This window comes from Oryx dammah, unplaced genomic scaffold (genome assembly GCF_014754425.2).
Source record: "Oryx dammah isolate SB20612 unplaced genomic scaffold, SCBI_Odam_1.1 HiC_scaffold_28, whole genome shotgun sequence".
NCBI classification, from domain to species: Eukaryota; Metazoa; Chordata; class Mammalia; order Artiodactyla; family Bovidae; genus Oryx; species Oryx dammah.
Genome location: NW_024070212.1, coordinates 52246440 through 52254551, shown reverse-complemented (window position 1 = coordinate 52254551; position 8112 = coordinate 52246440).

Here is an 8112-nt window from a genome sequence, read left to right as displayed (position 1 = left end):
ATCAATATTTTTACTGTTATTTTACTACTTATCATATTTTAATGTTTATAATAACTTATTTTAATATTATTTGATTATGCTAATTTATTATTATTACTGAAGAAAAATACCCTTGTAGTTATATCCCAGCTTCCATGGGAGAACTCCAGAAAGAGTTCCATGGGAAATTATTGCAAGATAAAATATCTTTTAAGAAATGTATTCTATAAATCTTATTCATAAAATATAGTATTGGTTAAGGAGGAATTATTAAAATAATTTCCTAAACTGATGGAGGATAAAGAGATGTTATTTAACTGAAATGAAATTTTACTCATCTTCTATTTAACTCCAGAAAAGATGACCAACCCAGAATCTTGTTTTAGAAATAATATGTTAATACAGTTCAGCTGTACCCTAGAGGAAGAGTGTAGTCTCTAAAGAGAATCTGCAGAAGCACTTTGGGAACACAGATTTAATCATCTGACCAGTTTTCACATTTTGCTACAGATTTAGATTTTCAAAATCAGGCTCTTCTTTTCCTCATACAGAAGAGCTACTGATTTCCTAGAGTTGAGTCTGTTATAAAAGGCGCTCTTCATTGCTTTCAGTTTCAGTCTGGATCCTGTATAAAAGAAATGCCATTTCAAGTGGCCTCAAGTGATATAAGACACTGGCTGGCTGGAAAACCATTATGCTAGATCATTTTAAAACCTAATTACTGTTCACCTTAAACTATGTGTGTGTGTGCTGTCGCTTAAGTCGTGTCCAAGTCTTTGCAACACCATAGACTGTAGCCCACCAGGCTCCTCTGTCCATGGGATTCTCCAGCTAAGAATATTGGAGTGGGCTGTCCTGCCCTCCTCCAGGGGATCATCTCGACCCAGGGATTGAACCCACATCTCTCATGTCTCCTGCATTGGCAGGCGGGTTCTTTACCACTAGCACTGCCTGGGGAGCCCTCACCTTAAACTATGTTATATGTTAATTATATCTCATTAAAGCTAAAAGAAGAAAAAAGTCATGACTGCAACCATGTGCCATTTGGTGGGAGCAAGGGAAGAAACATCATGTGAAATAAAATTCATATTTTATGGCAAGAGAAGAAAAATTTAATCATATAAGTTCTCTGTGCCCTTTGCCCTTCTGTTTCCCTCCTACGGTGCACTGTGTGTCTGCATTATATATCAACAAAACTTCCACCATGGGCAGAAATACCTGCTCAGCCATAAACAGCAACATTCCTCTGGCACCAAGACAACGCCTTAAAAGATAACATTCCTTCCTCATCTCATAAAGGGCCATGATGACGCTTCATTCTAGGTTATGTGAACAACTAATAATACGCCATTTAATGTACACCTGCTGCTGCTGCTGCTGCTGCTGCTAAGTCGCTTCAGTCATGTCCGACTCTGTGCAACCCCATAGACGGCAGCTCACCAGGCTCCTCCATCCCTGGGATTCTCCAGGCAAGAACACTGGAGTGGGTTGCCATTTCCTTCTCCAATGCATGAAAGTGAAAAGTGAAAGTGAAGCCACTCAGTCATGTCCAACTCTTTGGGAAACCATGGACTACAGCCTACCAGGCTCCTCCATCTATGGGATTTTCCAGGCAAGAGTACTGGAGTGGGTTGCCATTGCCTTCTCCATAATGTACAGCATCTGTCCTCAAAATCTTTTATCACTGCTGCTGCTGCTAAGTCACTTCAGTCGTGTCCAACTCTGTGTGACCCCATGGACTGTGACCTGCCAGGCTCCTCTGTCCACAGGATTCTCCAGGCAACTATACTGAAGTGTGTTGCCATGCCCTCCTTCGGAGGATCTTCCAAACCCATTAATAAGCAACAAAAAGCAGAAATCAGCATTAATTAAGTATTAATAAGCATAAAATGCTTAATAAATAATTAATAATGCTTAATAAATACAATAATCCCATGGATGGAGGGGCCTGGTGGGCTGCAGTCCATGGGATCGCGAAGAGTCAGACACGACTGAGCAACTGAAGTGAACTGAACTGAAGGACATGTTTGCTTGTAACTGGCTTGGTTAATCGTCTACTCTGGAAAGTTTCCCTGGAATAAATGGGAGCTTCTGTGCCCAAAGTGAATGGCCCACAGCCAATGCCTGGTGTGGGATATTGATATCCAACCCTTTGCTGCAAGGAGGAACCAGCTCTGGTGCTGGTTGTGCTATAGTGGTCACATGGGACCAACCTGAAGGCAGTTTCCACCCGAGACTGTAACCTTTTTTATTTTTATATTCTTTTCTCTCCCCCTTCTCTCAGTCCCCTTCTACTGAAAGCACTCGCTCAATGAGTCATTTGTATAGAACTATAGCTCTCAGTCTCTGCTTCTGAGGAAACTGACCTAAGACATTACAAAGCCTGCTTTGTGGTTTAGTATATGTAAACTTCTTGTGACGGCTCCAAATATGTTTTAAAAGAATGAGTATTATGTTTCAGGGTGAAAGTTCTACAATTAAACATTAGGCCAAGTTTGTTCTTCAAGTTTTTAAGATATTTTCTAACTTCTCTGATTTTTCGGTCTTTTATTTTCTGAATTACTGAGATGTGTAAGTCACTTTTATGTTTCACAGTACAGAAATTAAAAGCCTTCTCTGTTCTTTATCTGATTGTGATGTAAGTGAAAAACATTCATGCTTAAATCATCACACTCAAAATTATTCACCTTTACTCTCCTCCAGAATAATTCAAAGACTTTAGAACACTTGATCTGTAGCCCCAATCTTCCTGAACTATTTAATGTTAATTCTATCTTCTCATTTTTCAGTCTGAGCATATATTATTATGATTGTTTCATGCAGTCAGTCATTTATTGATTCACATTCTACTGCTGTCTTAGATTTTCATTTGCTTTTGCATTTCAGACTTCCTGTCTCTTGGATCTTTTTACTCCTGCTTAAAGTGAAATATTTAGAATTTCAATTACAGTTGATGTGCTCATGGCAAACTCTCCACCAGATATGAATTTTGTACCCATTTTTGAATGTTTTTTCCTGCATATATTTAGGTTAACAACTATCTTTTTCTTTACCTTGCACTTTCTCTCTTGTACTATCATTTCACTTCCATTGATGCTGCTGAGAAGTCAGCTTTCACTGTCTTGTTGTGAACTAAATATGTTTTTCTTCTGTAAATATTCTTCAGACAGTCTTATTTGCATGCCATAATTTCACTCTGATTTCTCAGGTGTAGATTTACCGTTTTTTCCACTTAGATTTAATCTTGCATTTGCACATGGATGATTTTTAAAGTTCTGGGAAATTCTCTGACATCGTATCTTCAAATACGGCCTCTGTCCCATTTCTCATTCTCCAGCTACTACTTTTGATTCCATATCAGTTAGACATCTTGTTCCATTCCCTCCATTACCAACCTATTCTTCACCCTGAATTGCTTTTTATGATATTTCCCTACCTCAATCAATTTCTTTTCCTTTGGGTCTGATCTCCTTCTTAGCCATATAACTCCTCCCAGAGACAAAGATGCCCTCTTGAGGCTTCCTTGGAGTTCACTTTTCCCATCAAGTAGAACTTGACTTTAATCCTTGTCCTTTCCTAGCCCAACTTCAGTAAGAATCCTGCTAAGTTAGTTTATTGGGATTTCCCCATCCTTGATTTATGATTAAATTCCTCATCACTCACCCCTGATGTTATGGACTAAATGTCTGTATCCTTCCAAGACAGAATTTGATATCAACAACTGAGGTGCTAAAGTTTAACAAACACCTTAAAATGTGGAAGCAGCTTTGGAACTAGATAATGGGTAAAGGCTGAGTTTTGAAGTAGATGCAAGAAAAAGCCAATGCTGCCATGAAGAGAACTAGAAGGGTGATTCTGGTGGGAACTCAGATGCAAATGAGGAACGTGTTTTTTTAAACTGAAGGAAAGATAATTCTTTTTGTAAAGTGACAAAAAACCTGCCCCAATTTCTTCATGTTCTACTATTTGGTAGAAAATAGATGAAACTAGAAATTTAGTTGAGGAGATTTCTAAGAAAAGTTTTGAGAGAGAAGCTTGATTCCTTCTAACTGCTTTATACTAAAATGTGAGAAGACAGAAAATAATGAAGTTGTAAATGTTAAGGAAAGAGGAACCAGAATGTAAAGATTTTGAAAACTCTCACTCAGGCTAACCACATTATAAAAAATAAGGAAGTACACTCAGAAGAGCACAGTAAAGTTGTGGTGGCAGGACAATTTGATAAGAAAATCAGTGTGGTGTGAAGCATGGATTTAATCAGCCATCTCAACACAAGGCAAGTATAGAGATGGGACTATACCCACAGAAACACTGCCAGCTGGAACTACAGGAAACAGACAAAGTGAGATAAAATGAAGAAAGACTGTTGGACTTCTTAGATTCAAGAGAACTGGACCATAGAGCTCTTCATCAGCTAATAAGCACTCTTCTTCAAAACAAGGGAAGAAGAACCCCAAGTACAATTCAGAGATCATCAGGGTTGCTGCTTCCACCACAGGCACAGAGTTCATGGACATGTGGTTTAGGAGTACAGGAATGCCTTTATTTTGATTTCAAGGGGTGAGGAAAATGCCCAGCAGAGAATCTGTGGCGTATGACCTCCACCCTACAGAGCCTCAGGCACATGACCCCTGCCAGGGAAAGCCTCACCCAACAACCCCCACCAGGCAGAACTGCGGGGCTAATGACTCAGTGAGTCCGGGGGCAGAATTCTGCCCCAATAAATATAGAAGGCAGTGCATTGAGAAAAAGGATTATTGTCCTGCCTTAAGATCTAGTAGAGCTTGCCTTGCTAGGAATTTAGACTTGCTTAGGACCCTCTTGATGAAAGTGAAAGTGGAGAGTGAAAAAGTTGGTTTAAAGCTCAACATTCAGAAAATGAAGGTCATGGCATCTGGTCCCATCACTTCATGGGAAATAGATGGGGAAAAAGTGGAAACAGTGTCAGACTTTATTTTGGGGGGCTCCAAAATCACTGCAGATGGTGATTGCAGCCATGAAATTAAAAGACGCTTACTCCTTGGAAGAAAAGTTATGACCAACCTAGAGAGCATATTCAAAAGCAGAGACATTACTTTGCCGACTAAGGTCCGGCTAGTCAAGGCTATGGTTTTTCCTGTGGTCATGTATGGATATGAGAGTCGGACTGTAAAGAAAGCTGAGCACCAAAGAATTGATGCTTTTGAACTGTGGTGTTGGAGAAGACTCTTGAGAGTCCCTTGGACTGCAACGAGATCCAACCAATCCATTCTGAAGGAGATCAGCCCTGGGATTTCTTTGGAAGGAATGATGCTAAAGCTGAAACTCCAATACTTTGGCCACCTCATGCTAAGAGTTGACTCATTGGAAAAGACCCTGATGCTGGGAGGGATTGGGAGCAGGAGGAGAAGGGGACGACAGAGGATGAGATGGCTGGATGGCAACACTGACTCGATGGGTGTGAGTCTGAGTGAACTCCGGGAGTTGGTGATGGACAGGGAGGCCTGGAGTGCTGCGATTCATGGGGTCACAAAGAGTCGGACACGACTGAGCGACTGAACTAAACTGAACTGAGGACCCTCACACCTTCCTTCTTTCTCTCCTATTTTTCCCTGTGGAGATGGATTGTATATCGTTACACTATTTGTCCATGCCCCACGATTGTATCTTGGAAGCATGCAACTTGTCTGGGTTCACGGGTTCACAGCTGGAGAATTTTGCCTCAGGTTGATTCCTACTGCAAGCCTCATCCATATATGATATAGAAGATACTTATGTGAGACTTTGGACATTACATTTTAGAGCTGTTGCTAGAATGTACTAAGAATTTTAATTTTGAGCCTGTTGGGATAAAGTGAATGTATTCTGCACATGTAAAGGACATACATTTTGTGGGGCCAGTGATGGAATGCTATGGACATCATGTTGGTGTTCCCCCGAAATTCATATGTTAAAGCCAAAATTCCCAATGTGATAGTATTTGGAAATGGGCTTTTTGAAAGTAATTAGATCATAAAGTAGAACCTTCATGAATGGACTTCAGCCCTAATAAAAAGATAATGAAACATAGGATCGCTCTCTGCTCTCTGCCACATGGAAATACAATAAGAAAACAGTTATCTACAAACCACCAGACGCAAGAGCCACTGGCACATTGACCCGGTACTTCCCAGTCTCTAGAACTATTAAAAAGTAATTTCTGTTGTTTAAGCCACCTGGTCTGTAGTATTTTTATTACAGCACCTGAACTTACTAAGACTCAATATCTAAGCTGTTGGTCTGTCTTTAGCAGGAGTCCTATGAAACCAGTTTAGCAAGAATTTCCTTATCCTTACCTGCCTGTCTTCATGCTGAGTCATGTCTAACTCTTTGTGACCCCATGGACTGTAGCCCACCAGGCTTCTCTGTTCATGGAATTTCCCAGGCAAGAACACTGAAGTGGGTTTGCCATTTCCTACTCCAGGGGATGTTCCCCCAGGGATCAAACCCACATCCCCTTTGTCTCCTCTATTGGCAGGGAGAGTCTTTACCACTATGCCACCTTCAGTAATTTTTTATCCCCTGACCCTCTAACTCTGCTTGTCAACTATATATTCCCAACTGACTTTACTATATTTGTATCAGAGCTCAATATTTCTTCTCTATTGTAACAGCTTTGACCCCTTTTGCAAAAATCTTGAGTAAAGCCAGCCTTGCCATTTTAAGAAGTGTTAGTATACTGTTTCTATTACAGTCTATTGCTGCATCAGATTCACCATTGTACTCTGTAGAACTTTCACCTTGGACTTCAGTTGTACACCTGCTAAAATTTTTTCTTCATTCCTGACTGATTGAAGAGATCAGTTACTGAGTTCAACTCCTATCTCAGTGCTCCAGATAGCACAGTAAGGACAGATTTTTTATGTCTGAACAGTCTGTGTATAATCTCGAAACTGCATTAGAATTTCAGACATCAATTATCTAAAGCATGAGAGCTTCTCAGTTCACTGAACACCCCCATCTTGAATCACTGCTGACTACTTTTAACTTAGAGAATCCCAGTAGTAAAAAGATTCCAAGATCTTTCATTCAGACCTTGAGACCCTTCTTGGCCTTCCGAAAACACTATTGTCTACACTCCATCTCCGGTGTCTCCATATTCCCCTCTCCAATGTCCCTTTTCCTTCTGCTCTTAAATGCTCTTCTGCCTTTCAGTTAACCTCCAAGGTAAAAGTACTGAATCTTCACCATCTGTAGATGATGCTCAAGACACTCCCACCACTTACTCACAATCAAAACCGAACATAGAAAGTAACATTTAAACCTTGGTCTTAGATCGAATTTTACAACTAAAATCCACCAAGACCCCAAAGGAAAGAGAGAAATTTATTTAACAGTTCAGGAGTTGTTAGGTGGTTACTCCCTGAGATCCTCCAACTTATAGCAACTTATCCACTGATTTGTAGATATGCCTTTCTTTAGTTTTGGAAAGCTAAAGGAACTACTATCTTGGAAAACCTTCATTCAGTTCAATTCAGTTCAGTTCAGTTGCTCAGTCATGTCTGACTCTTTGTGACCCCATGAATCACAGCACTCCAGGCCTCCCTGTCCATCACCAGCTCCCAGAGTTCACCCAAACTCATGTCCATCGAGTTGGTGATGCCATCCAGCCATCTCATCCTCTGTCGTCCCCTTTTCCTCCTGCCACCAATCCCTCCCAGAATCAGGGTCTTTTTAATGAGTCAACTCTTCTCATCAGGCAGCCAAAGTATTGGAGTTTCATCTTTAGCATCAGTCTTTCCAATGAACACCCAGGACTGATCTCCTTTAAGAGATCTCAGACCACTGCAGAGTCCACTCAGGGGGTAAAAAAGTCAAAGAAAAATCATTAGAAGACATTCTGAGTTTTATCCTGTTAAAATTGGTTGGTCGTATATTCAAACTTGAAAACAAATAAGGAGAAACCATGACAAATTATCATCAGCAATTAGAAAGAGCATTCAGGACTTGAGCTCAGTTTCCAAGCAGCCTTTGCTCTAGTCACAGCTTTCTGAATGACCTAAGACTCAGGCTTCATGACATTACTCCCTCAAAAAATGGCTATTGTGAAAATGCTGAGACGTCTGAACTTCAGACATCAGCCTAGCACTATAAGGACAGTTCAGTTCAGTTCAG